The sequence below is a fragment of the Rissa tridactyla genome, chromosome 5 (assembly GCF_028500815.1).
Source record: "Rissa tridactyla isolate bRisTri1 chromosome 5, bRisTri1.patW.cur.20221130, whole genome shotgun sequence".
NCBI classification, from domain to species: domain Eukaryota; kingdom Metazoa; phylum Chordata; class Aves; order Charadriiformes; family Laridae; genus Rissa; species Rissa tridactyla.
The window spans coordinates 52,632,434-52,646,208 of record NC_071470.1 but is presented as its reverse complement, the minus strand read 5'-3'; the positions used below and the strand labels follow the sequence as shown (position 1 = coordinate 52,646,208).

Here is a 13,775-nt window from a genome sequence, read left to right as displayed (position 1 = left end):
ATCAGCAGTTTTGAAGATTTCTGAATAGCTAAGGATGCTTGTTTTCCATGAGTTTAAAGCGGTTTATTCATCATCATTTGAGTTTCTCAGTGTATTTTTTGGATAAAAACATATTTTATAAGTCTGTTAGGAAACAATGACCTTCCAGTTTGTGATGTCATTTGCCTCTCTTGGCAAGGTCATTTTGAACTAAAGAAAATCATCTGTTGCTTTCATTTCAGACCTTTCATATCATCTATTGCCATTCTTTCCTTGTAACTCATGAGCATAATGCCTGCAACTCCATCACATCAAGTACCCCTTCCTCCTGCTGCTGAACAAAAGGGCAATCTTCTAACTGATTGCTACAGGGTCAGGTTTAAGGACTAGACCTTAAATCTGAATAGACAAGTTTAGCTGAAGATTAACTAAACTGCTGGTTCTGCTAAATTTTCAATATGAAAAGTCTGGATTTGTCAGTCTCTCCCACTGCCCATCACCCTCAAAGTCCACCTTTTCCAAGTGACAGTTAGATGGCAGCACCCCACAAGTTTAGCTGTAAGGACACCCAAAGTCAGAATGAAATTCTGATGAGACCAAGAGACCTTCCCACATTTACATGGACACATCCGATAGGTAAGGTTAAAAGCTGTTTGGTAAAGTTCTCTCTAGATATTTTTTAAGTAAACTACGTACAGACACTTCATAGCCTGCTTTCCTAAAAATATAAAGCCATACAGCCCACATAAACTAAAACGAACAGAAGGGAATACCCCAAAGACCATGAAATTCAGCGTATAGGAGAGAAAACCAAAGTTCTTCTACCCTGAATGCAGAACAGCATCATGAGTTCCACAATCATGTCTTCTGCTCCACGTTTACCAGTCTGCTAATGAGGCTTTAGGGAGCAGTCCATCATAACACTGGGAGAGGAATAATTTCCACAAGATAGGTTCATCCAAGTAATTCAGTAGAACCTTTCTCAAGCTGCTCACAGACATGAAATAGATTGAAAAGTATCGGTTTTGTTTGTTCCCTACTGCCGATTTTATGTATACAATAGCGGCAATTTTGGTTGAAGTTTTTTGTGAAATCTTATGCATGTATACTATTTCAAAGAGACACTTCACATATTAACAGTCTCCTGATGACATCTACCAAGTACAGTTTAGTGCAGCCCTTCGTTTTATTTCCATGAGCAAAAGACCTAGTGGAACTGTACACCAGTTACCTTATGGTGGTTATAGAAATCTAATCCCATTTTGGGTTAGTACAAGTATGCAAGGACAGAAATGCTACACTTGAATTCCACATGTGGCATGATTCTCTAGACTCATCTACAAGACCAGCTGAAATGCACATGGTAGTTGCTAGTCTACTACGTCCACATAATGCATTTACTAACTTGCCACTTGCACCCTGTGACTATGAATTCTCAGTTTAGAGTGGATCCCTCAACTTCCTGGGGAGGATCATAAATACATCAAGAGAGAGGACACACACAGAGATTGTAACAAATGTCAGCTAGTCCTTTGAACAGGGATCCCTTTGGGGATCTCCCAAGTACTGATGCCCCTGCCCACAAAAATCAAGTAACCCAAAAAAATAGCTTTAAGTTAAACTGACTTATGCAGTTCTGCAGTTATCTAGGCTTCAAAAGGCCAAGCAATACCAAGCTTTATTTGAAAAATCTGAGAAAAAACCTGGACATATTCAGTGAGTAATAAACATATTAATCTTGTTAGTCTGTCAGTTGGTCAGCTGGCCCCAGCAGATGTTGACGACCACCTACAGAAAGCACACGATGGTTTCAAGAAGTACTATTTTGAGAGCAAACCTTCCTCAAAGAAGTGTTATGACCAGCGGTTCAAAAGAAATTTTAAATCTTTTCAGACATGAAGAAAAAGTAAGGGTTTGAAAAAAAAATCTCAATATTCAAGGCAGACAGGAATTTATTGAGAAACTCTCAAAGCAAAGAGCTCAACATGATTTGTATTCTCACTAGTGTGAGGCCCTATTTCCTGGGCAATTATAATATCAGATGGACCCCTAGGAAAAACAAACACTGCAACTTTAAAGATAAGACGGAGAAGAACACCCATGGAAACCACCTTCAGGATGGTTTATATATACTATAGTAACATTACTGATGGAACGCCACTGCTCAAAGAGCAAAGAAGGGTTACGTGGGTGCAGTTCACGGGCTTTGCAAATGCCAGCCATCAGCAAAACGTAGTACTCAAGGAATCTGCATTTATTGGAGAAAACTCAGTAAAAAGAGCTCAGAAATGCAACTGAGGATCCAGCCCAAGCATTACTTTCAAAAGCAGATCAAAAGGAAGCGTGGGTGCCTCAAAATCTTGATTAGAAAAGGAAAACAAAGTAAAGCCCACATGCCTGTTCTCTGTGCCACAGGGGATTGCCTCTGTTTCAAACTACCTGAAGACTGCTACAAATAAATGAGGCTTGTCTACACTTCTCATAAAGAAGCAGAACATATTCTTTTGCATGTATTTTCTTCCCCTCAAACAAAGAGCACAAGTGAATGCCATTGTTAGTTCTACCACACCAAAAGAGAGAAAATAAATTCCAGCTAACTCCTGCTGTGCAAAGACTGCTTTTTGAGCATGCACTGCATGAAACTGTCAGGCAGGAATTTGGAGGCATTCCCCATAATGATCACCTATATTAAGTCAGGACCAGCAAGGACAACACATAGCAACGGAAGATTCACCACCAAGGTTTATGTACGTTGTCTGGTCGCATCCTCAGACCATACTGCCAAGGAGACCATTGTGGGCACTAGTCTTGGGGAAAAACCCCTGGCGCGTGAGCTGCCATGTATCAAGCTCCTTGATCTAGATGCTGATACATCCAGGACTCTGGAGAATAAAGCAGGGTGGACCCATCACCCCATAAGTATGGATAGCTGCCAAAAGGTTTCTTCAAACTTCTGAAATCCATATCAGTAAGTGCCAATGCACGCATAGACTCAAGTGTGCAGAATTTAGCAAGCCACAAAACTGCAAAACCAAGGGTGTACAAGATCATTTTAACATGAGTGTGCGGAAGAAGAATATTCTGCTGTTTGACATACACTCCTAGTTTCTTTTATGCACCTTACAGTATATCTATCATTGGTTCACTGATGAACAAGATTGGATTATTTGTATACGGTACATTTAAGCAAGAACTGAAGTTATATTTATCACTGTGTCAAGAACCTTTCTTGATTAATGAACATGTGAAACAGTTGCTATAAACAAGCATTTCTCTTTTGATTGGAGAGTATTATCATTCATTTCCATGATTACTGACACTACGATAATACTCAACAAAAGTTTTCATACTACACAAAGGAACATCCTCTGAACAATAAAAGCAGCTGAAAATTTTGACAGTGGTTTATTTGGTAACAAGCACAGCAGTTGGCTGCTTTTGCTCAGGGAGGAATAGTATGAAAAGAGGAGGAATTGGGGGGGAACACGAGAGGTTAGCGACTAGAAGAGAACTGAAGTAGTGCAGGAAGGGGAAGTAAAGTCACTTAAATGGAAATAACATTTCCACCTGTTACAGAAATAGCAGAACAGCCTCCCTCAATTCATTATTTCATTCATTAAATAGACAGCCCGTTTATTTTAATTTTCACTAGTGAATTAGTATGTTATCATTTGCAACACCTTTTACAAGATATTCTAATTATACTTAAACTAAATAATTTAAAAAGTTATTTTTCAATAAGTACATTTGTTTTTTCTTATTTCTTTCAATTTAGGTAATATAATTTCACTCTTGGAGTGCTATTGTAACAAACCACAGTAAAATATTTAACCCAGATATATAAACATTTCAAAAAAACATCTCATTTGAAAACATATTTTCCCTTTAAGAGTTTTATGGAAGAAACATCTCAAATAAATTATTGTATTTAAATGCAGACACCTCTATTTTAAAGGTACTTGCAACAGCCGACATTGTAGCACAGAACTGCTCTTAGCAAAACAAAACTATGCTTGCATCCTCCAAATTATACACATTCATAGGAATAAAAATCTTTGACTTTATCCTGTCAGCTGTGGTGTATTTTCCTGACATTACAGAATTCAGATAACTAGAGAGGGAACAGTCTTTTAAAGGACTGTAGTACCAGTTTTAACTGCAAAAACAGCTGTTTGTCTCTTTGCAAACCTAAATCTTGGCCTGTGCAGATTAACAAAATGTAAAGGCTTCTTAAGAGCATAAACTGATTCTTGTTTTGCAGCTGAACAAATGTTTAGCAGCTCTTCTGTTTCTATTGCTAACCTGTTTTCCCGCTTTAGGAAAAAAAATTAAAAAAATAAAAAAAAGGAAAGGAGGAAGGTGGCCAAACCTGCACGAATTATCCTCCTTGTCCAGCCATACACTCTGTCAGAGCCATACTCTCACCCATATCTGGGGACAATAAAGAAAATAAAAGGAGGGGCAAAGACATCCTAGGTTTACAATCAGGTACTCAGTTCCTTTGAAGCTGGCTCACAGAATTTAAGAATACGTGCGAAAGGGTTGATTACATCAGCACGCTCAGAAAGTCTCCGACACCATCGTCGCCTTCCTGTGCGACTGGCCATCTGCTGGAAAATGCTGTGCCCATAGCCAAAAGCTGTGTGTGGGCTGAAGGGCTGCAGGCAAAAAAAAAAAAAAATGCAGCAAATCCCCGAGATTAATGACTTCACACATGCATCCCTTGTGCTGCAGCCCAGAGCTGGTTCCCCAACCCCCCAAAACCACCCAGCACTGCCACCACCATCACACGGTTTCCTTCCTCGTTCAGCAAAGATTAGCGTGTAGATCTGTCCATGCCATACGCTTGGCAGGGCCTCACGGTGGGATAAAAATCACCCTAATTACCCTTTCTCAGATACAGTCTCTTTCAAGAATACAGTCCCACGTCTGACGCTTCACCTTTTATACCTTTAGGGAAAATATGGAAGGGACAAAAAGCTTCAGAAAAGGTTGTTCCATGCAGAAAGTTTCTCACAACTCTTGACATTCATTTATTATTCATACCCCACCACCTCTCCCTATTTGATGATATGGCTTACAGACTGCAAGAGGTTTAAGATGGAGTTAAAAGTTGTTAGCAACCATTCTGTCATCATTTCCAGTCCCCACAAAAAGAAAAGCTGCTGCTTAGTCCATTCTTGCATCTCGAGAGAACAGGTAACTGGATCAACATCTGTTAGAAAGCGAAAAATCACTTGCAATTTAGTATATGTTTTCTCTGAAAAGACAGATCGTCACCTGGGATAGTTCAAAGGCCTTAGAAACCTGAATTAAAACTTGCAGTACGCAAGCAAAATAAGAAAGGAAACTATTTCATTTTTAAAGGTGCTGAATACTCATACTGCCCAAAGAAGTTAAAAAGCACATGCACACTTTGAAATGAAGCCAACAAACCACCAAACCAGTGATGATCAAACAGTGGTCACCCAGAATGGACACTCTGGGTTTGCAACTGCTCCCTGGGACAGCAATGCCATTTGGCATTTCCCACTGGACCAATATGCCAACTTAAACATGATTTTACTATTTCAGCCTATAATGGTGTAAGTGAAATAACCTATGCAGATAAAAAATATCCATGCTGTTCATTACATGATGTCTACTTTATTGCTGTGACATCTACACTTTAAAGTGCAGACTAAATGAAAGGGTCATCACCAGAGCCTGGAATGAAAACAGGAATTGCTGTGTGCAACCTTCAAGGATTTTATTATAATCCTTTCTAATGTTCACTATGACCTCTAACCATTAATAGAACATATAGACAGCTGCTGCCTGAAGTAACCTGTCCCTTCTGTCCTCGGCCAATGTGAGAAGCAGAAGTGGCAAAAGTCCTGACCTTCCTCTGCAAAGGTTCCAGTGCTTTCTCTCACCCGGGTTAGGCTGGCAGCACTCTCCTTCGCCCGTACCTTCAGACTACTCACAGGATCTTTTTTCAGAGTACTGAAGCTGCATTCGTTCACTCCAGTCCAGCCGTGACCTGAACACCTAGCACCGGTGTACCTACTGGTAATTTGTTAAGCTATGCATGTTACACCATTACTATCAGTTTGGCTATTCAGAAGACCTAAACTAAATGCAGTAACTTTGCAGGACCTCTGCTGGTATCCCTGTGTTTGGATCTTCTCTACCCTACCTTATGGGTACTGCCATCCGCTATTTTCAATTTAAAAACCCATGTATTCTTTAGGATCTTAGTTGCACACCAAAAAAAAAAAAAAGAAAAAAAAAATCAAAACCTCTCCACCTCTAGCCTTTGAGATCTGTCAAGTACCATTTGAGAATATTGCCTATTCTGAAGTCACAGGGAAAAGAAGTTAATTTCCGAGAAAGATAGCACCTTCGACTGTTCATTTCTGTGCTAGCCAGCTAAGCCAAGCCCCGCTCCACAGGACTGCCTCACTTTGCTTGAGGACAGCGAGTGAAGTTCTTCGCATCATGGCTGGGGAAGAGGCAAAACAAGGAAGGTGCCTTTGCACTGACGCAGACCAGGCACATTCCCACCACCTGCTGAGAGTGCTGAGGCCCCTATCTTCCCGCAAGAAGGATAACAAGAAGACCACAGCAGCTCCTCAAATGCTCCAACAATTCCCAAAGCGACTGCCCATTTGGCTCCTTAATTTTATGGCAAAGCACTTCTAAAAGCTTAACTCAGCTTTCAAGTCATTAATTTATACTTAACAGTGCTGCTTTTGGTCAATCAGACTATTTACAGTTTACTTTTCACCTTGAGCCAAGTCCAGTATTTAAGTATGACTAGCATAAAAAACATTTCAAAAGGCATTTCAATACACGTAAGACAACTCCCGCCTGTATGCAAAGGCCCCACCGACTTCTAAAAAGATTTAGCGTCAATGATTAAACTTGTAAGAATACATCCATTCACAGAAGTAGAGTCACACAGTTTTAATTTTTATTAAATTTGCAGTGAGAGAAAAGAAATGCCAAGAATGGTTTATAGAAACAGCTGAAATGCTACTAAGGAAAGAAATGACATTGGGATTAATAATTTCAAATACATGTGCAGCATTTGAGAGCAGAAGGGCAGTATAAAAATAGATCAAACCCTTTTGACAGGCTCTCATTTCTTCACACCATTCCAAGTCACGTTGCCTAAACTGGCAAGGTGAATTAGAAAAATTTAGTTCTGCACAAAGCATGAAATCTACTCTTTTGCAGAAAGCTAGCAAAACATTTATTCACAAATTAAGCTCCAAGTTAAGTAAAGCCGATGTTCTTAAACATACACAAAAAAGTCAAATAAGATTCAAGCCTCAAAAAAGAAGAATAAAGTTTACAACCAAGAGGACTAGAAACTATTCTTTGCGTCGCTTTGGTTTTAGTTTTTTTTTTTTAAATTAAAGCACATATTCTCAAATAACCAATAACTTCCACGAAACCTTAAAAATTGTAAGTCATAAGAAAATTCCACAAGTTCAAAACACAGAGCGTGCGTCCTTCAGGTGGCATGTCAGTTCTTGTCAGGAAAGCAAATTTAACTCAAAATGAAACAGTCCTGAAAAATTCCATAATTCAGTTACAGAAAAGCTTGATTACTCCCTGTCAATGGATTTCTGAGTAAAAAAAGTTATAAAAGTTATCTTTATTTTCTTTCATTTTTAATTGCAGTAATTTATTGATTTCTGCAGGCTCTCAATCGGCAGCATCCCTATTACACTGAACAGCGCAACAATGCTGTGTAATCCCTACTGTAAACAATTATTTTGGTTTGGGGTTTTTTTGTGGCTCTCTGGCTTGCTCATGGAGAAAGCACGAGGGAAACATAAGCCTAAACTGTTGCAATGTGCGTTTATCAGGGAAAAATTTATTAGCTTCAAGTTAGAAATGTACTCATCTTCCTCTTCAAATATGGATCTGCATCTGTTCCATTGGCTTCAGGGAAAAAAAATAATCCCATTTCTTCCACAAAATACAAATATGCATCTATGTGACGCCATTGCTGCTCATATACTGCTGGCAAGCATAACTTACATGCCCTAGGTAAATAGAGTTAACCCCTAGATAAACTCCCAGAGTTTACCAACTATTTCCAATTAATGCCAAAAGTCTAGAGGAGTACGGTTTTGGTCTTTAGCCGTAGTAAAGTGATTATAGCTGTGCCAAGGCAAACTTGAAAAAGGAGATTAATATCTGTGGAAAGAATATTTCCTGCCACAAGAAGCTCACTTCATGTGACAGTGACGGGTGTCCTGTGAAAACCACCGAGCTAGGCAGACTGCAGTTTGAACACAGAAATCACACTGGCAATCTTAAGTCAAAGCACTTCTTATCAGCGCCCAAACAGAAATTAAGCGAGTATTTTAAATGCTAAACACAACACAGATTCAAAGTTTCACATTCCCAACAGTCGCAAGGTGCTGAACGTAGTAGTCCTGAACGCCCACTTAGCAACGCTACCGCGTAAAGGAGAAAGATGATACAATTTAATATTTTAAGGGTGAAAACACAAAGTGGTCTTTGAGTAACTGGAGTCTCATTCTGTCCATCAGCGGCAGCAGCTTGGACTCGACTTCGTTCTTGACCCAGGGTCTCAGAACACTTTACAAGAGGTACTTGTTTCTGCGCCCCACTGGACAGAAACCGAGACGCAGAGACTTTAGGGAGCGATCCTGCAGCATCTCCTTGAAGCAACAGGACCCTGCTCAGCTCAAAGGATTTCTCTGCTTCGATTCTCCACTAGGACAAGACCCTACAAGACTTTCCTAGGAATAAAAGAAGCCTGCGATGCTTGCACACACTTAATTGTATTACTGCAGGCTACAAAAGTCTTGCTATATTCATTTTAACAAACTCTACTGGATAGTTATGCCTGAAGAGAAATTCGCTGCTAGGAAAAAAAACTGTTCATCCAACTTCAGTAGCAAATGCAAATAGCTAATTAACCTTATCTCCATTACACTGTCCTGACTTTGCAATACATCTGGCACAGATGCAAGAATTTGTTTGCCTTGTCCAAATCTTCTCATGTACGTACAGCGCCTACAGTCAACAGCCTCGGAGGCAAATCTGACTAGCAAAGATTTAGCCTGTAAGCATACCTCTACCTTCTGCACTGTATTCTCTGTGCGCACTTGTGGATGGCATTTCGTCATCACTTCTAATGTCAAAGAGAAAAATTGGCAGACATATGAAGGAAATTGTATTTAACTATCCGTTTACAAATAAAGCTCCATTTGTGCACTTAAGAGAGATAAAAACAAACTAGCCAAACCCTGTTCATATACACATTATCAATCCAAGGTGAATCGATCTATTATTTCACCCACCATGGGGTTTTTTTCTTCCCTAAAATAAACATGTGTCCAAAATATGTGCTTCAACATTCCACCTTTTCATAGGCTGTTTTAAATACAACTATATTTCCTTGGCCAACATTGGTAAGGATAAAGGAAAGCAAGTCGGACAGAAGGTCAGATTATACTGAAATGGAAGTATTTATCAGAACAGCTATTTCTGCCAAGGAAGATAATCACAAAGGTAAAGTCTCATTTGATCCTTAATTGCCTTGTGTGTTTTTAATTAGGAAGGGGGGGAAATTAACCTAGAGCTAATTACGGTCTAGATTCTACAAATATGCAAGTGCGTAATTTTATTCACCTAAGTGTTCCTCAGTGAAGTTATGCATGAGCAAATACGTTTGTAGCTTCAGGGAATAAATCTTGAATAACTTAACCTTTTAAAAACTTTTAAGTGCCTGCTTTATAAATATTCCTTATATCCACCCCATTTGTATTTTAGGCTTTACATATGAGATTTTTCTGCACATCAATCAATATTTGCTTTTGTTTCAGAAAAACAGTAACAGTTATGTTTGTGTTAGGAAATAAGTGGTACTTTTAAAGAAAGAATGTTTTAAATACGTGCCTTTATTCATTCCGGCCTGTGGAACTACAGTCTTTAGCATAATGACATCAAAACGTAGAGATTTGTAGCAATGCATTTTGATTTAGCACTGAATTAATTTTCAATGTGTAACACAATTAGTTTCAGGGGAAGAAACTTCCCAAAACCTCTGTACCTGCAGGTCCTTGCTGGTTTACTCACCGCTGGAAGAGCTTTCTGGAACATGGTAAAGGGGCAACCTACACTCACTGATGCTCTCCCCACACCATCGCTACCCCAGTCTCTTTATTACATGCAGCGATTTGTGCCCATTTCTTCAAACTCTGTGGACCTGTATCTGCAGTCCTGCAAGACAGCACAGATGACTCCCAATACCCATCATATAGGGCTCAAAATGGTAATAAAGACTTCCAAGAAAACGCCCTCCCAGCCGGCCATTGCACCACTAGATGAGGACTTGCTTTACATCCAGACTCAAACAGAAAATAACTCCGTCAGCCTGCTTTCCCAAGGAAATGTTTAGACTTGCTTATCTGCAGATAAACACGTCTGCCAGATCCTCACTAATAAGTTTTGAGCCTATTGGCCAATTATAACCAAATTTGACATAGGTTTGTAGGCCTAAAAATATTCACTCTGACAAACGGCAGAAAAGCAGGCAGCTGGGCTGAGAATCCAGCCCCAGCTAGGGACCCTGTGAAGAGAAAGGCTCGAGAGCAGGGAATTACCGCTTGGCTAGCGGGGACTCCACCCTGGGGATGCAACGCCAAAGAAAAGAGGTTTCCTTGGGTTTTCCTTCGTATCAAAATCCTGCAGCATATTCTGTGTGTGAGAACTCTCACGTAACGAGAATTAAAAGGTATTATTGCCGGTGTACCAGAGACAGCCAGATACCTGCACCTCTGTGTGTGTGCGGCCTGCCTAAGCACCCACACCTGGCTGTGCGCACACAGCGCGGCGCGAACCCATCACAAAGAATAATTGATCACATAGGAATATTTTTACAGCTTGATGAGGTGTTGACGTTTCAAGCAGGGAAAAGTAAACTTGGTAATGTAATGCATGAAAAACCTGGTATAATGTAATCAAACAGTACTTTATAAAGTATTTCAGTTACCTCAAAATCATTTCCTTATTACAAAAAAAAAAAAAAAAAAAAAAGTAATCCAGCCCTTACAGAAGCTGTGATAGGTAAATCTTTCCTCCATTCACGCACTCAAAGGAACAAGGTTGTTGACGTAAAGCATGATAGGATTCATAGATATCATCAGAATGTTACCATTTGTAGGCTTTTTGAAAACCGTATCATATAACCCTTGTTACATTTTTGCTGCCTCAACCAGATACAAAACAGCAAGAGGAAAGCGCTTACCAGAAGCAAGCCCAGTCTGAAGCGTGCGCTAGTGCAGAAACCAGTTTGGCACATGCAAACTTTAGACCAAAGTGCAGTGTTTTCTAATCAATTTCCTCCAAATTCCGCCTATCAGTGGCAACGTTTTCAGTTTGTTCAAGACAATTTAAGAACAGGAGCTCATATCTTCTGAAAAGGAACAAAAATCCAAATGGTAATAAGTCTAAGATACATTTTATAGTTTGTTTTATGAGGTACCACCAATAAATCTAATCTGTTTCCGTTCAATATTTGTGACTTGTACAGCGTAATGATCTAGATCATTTTAGCATGTTCGAGCCAAATACTGATACATCTATAAATCCTCACCTACTTCTTAAGTAATGACCAAGATACCCATGTTGCTTTATATGCTGTTCTATCCTTGCAACTACCCTAAGGTCAGTAGAAAATGCCTGTCACAAGTTTTTAGAGACTTTTCTCATTTGTCCCGTATTCTAGCTGCAGATTGCAAACAACTTTGCAATGGCTGTTGTTAGCAGCAGTGTTTAGGCTGGACCCAGAGACACCCCTTCACCCCTCCCAGCACACTGCATCGGATATTACAATTCGTAAGACAAAGCAAAGCAGTCCCTTCTCCACAGGATTTATAGTCTAGGTAAGCGCTTTGTAGTCAACGGCAAGCAATCGGTGTTTAAGAAGCAGAGCAGCTCATAAACATTCATCTAAAAAAAAAAAAAAGTTAATCTTATTTCTTGGGAGTAGTAACACATCATTTCCCACCTGAACATCAGACTTCCTCTCATTGTTTCCTTGCACCTGGCAACAGATATTATGTCTTACGTATTGAAGCTCTTGTTTTCTAGGAAACAATACACAGAGAAGAATGACAGAAACAGGCAAGAAAGATGAGACCCTGGGAACAGCCTTTGTGAATCTGTCAGTTTACATCATTACCAACCAAGGTTCTTTAAAAGAGAGTTTCAAGACCTGAGGGCTTGATACTGCAAAGCTATGAGTGCTCCAGCCTCACTGCAGCAACGACCCCAGCACATGCATCACTTTAATTACACAAGTGCACCAATTAAAATGGACCCGCTCATAACCGTAAAATTAAGCATGTACTTAAGTGCGAACTTGAAGCCAGGGCATTCAGTATACTGACCCACAGGAAGGACTGCTAGGTCAGGGATGCACTCACGCTCACAAATACAGATAGGCACAGACACAACTACCCCAAAGGCCTGAGTTGTGTTGGTTTTTTTTTTCCTGATTGCACAAGTGTCAATCAAGAGCAGCTCAGCTGAAGCCAAGCAGGGTAGTAGGTTGTGGGAAGACAGTCAAGGCCCTTAGGTTGTATTTACTGTGATGGATTCCTTATTTTGAAATAACTACAAAACTGTTTCATAACAATGCAGAATTTCAACACATGAACCAGAGAATCTACTTACGAGCAGATTATGAATTCATCACATCACTCTAATAGTAAAATACTGCTTTGAGTTTATTTGTTGCTTTGAAAAAACCTCTGAAAGAAATCCACTCCCTGCACATGCAGCCTCTGCCAGGAAAAGAAAGTAAGAGTAAGTGGTGTCAGAAGCTTCTCGCTAGTTGTCAGACAGAGGTGATTTTGTCCTCTGTAGGCAATCACATGGAAGCCATTCTGTCAAATTAATGTACACCGCCTCCGTGAGTTATTCCCAGACTGTAGCTTTTAACATCGTAACTTTAACGTGCCTCTTGTTCAAAATGATCCATTCTCTGAAAATAATGATGACTGTACTCATTTCCTCCTCTTAAGGTATACTTCAAATGAAGCAGAAGAGAGCATTTCAGCCTGAAAAGGACACAGCAGAGGAAACAGCAGAGGAAACACTGGAAGTTTATAAAAGCATGAATGGGACAGAGCAATAAGGGACCAATTCTGCACTCCATGCCAGACATAGGTGCTACCAAGCAAAGGTTCAAAATAAAATGGTCCGGTGTTTGACACAGCATAAAGTTAAAGCTATGAAATTCCTTGCCACAGCATGTTACAGAGGCTAAAAGTTTACGCGGGGTCAAGGGGCAATCAGAGAAGTTCGTGGAAGAGAAAAATCAGTGAGGGCTATTAAAGACAGCAGCTCACACTTAGGAAGCACCCAAGCTACAAATGATTGCATGCTGAGAGAGCCTTCTGGAGAATTATCCTTACACGCCTGCCTCATTTGTACCCGCCCGCCCCCCCCCCTCACCCCCGGCACCACTTTTTTGCACTGTCAGACCCGGGACGCTAGACAGACCTCCGGTTTTATCCACAAGAGCCTCCTAAACAGTGACACTTTCTGGAATTTACATTCATCAGGGTCTTAAGTAGCCAAACGCTATGTTTCTGAACAGTGACACCAAAAAAAAAAAAAAATCTGACTAGTAAATCAGAGTTCACATCAGTCCATCACAAGTGAGAAAGCCCATCAGTTAACAATACCGTCTCACCGCGTGAGAGATTACCACTTCCCAAAGACTCGCAGAGTCCTCCATCATCTTCACTTACAAAACA

General features: G+C 40.1%; 1 protein-coding gene across 2 annotated transcripts in view; it reads right to left on the bottom strand.

Annotated features, from left to right (window-relative positions):
* BMPR1B (bone morphogenetic protein receptor type 1B) overlaps nt 1-13,775 on the bottom strand; it is a 260,659-nt gene that overhangs the window by 246,209 nt on the left and 675 nt on the right. Inside the window, exon 1 of one of the 2 annotated variants that reach the window (XM_054203331.1) lies at nt 11,258-11,640. The exons of the other annotated variant lie outside the window; for it this stretch is intronic. The gene's annotated coding sequence lies outside the window, so the exon portion shown is untranslated. Of the gene's footprint in view, nt 1-11,257; nt 11,641-13,775 lie in introns of those variants that run through there. 2 annotated transcript variants of the gene reach the window in all.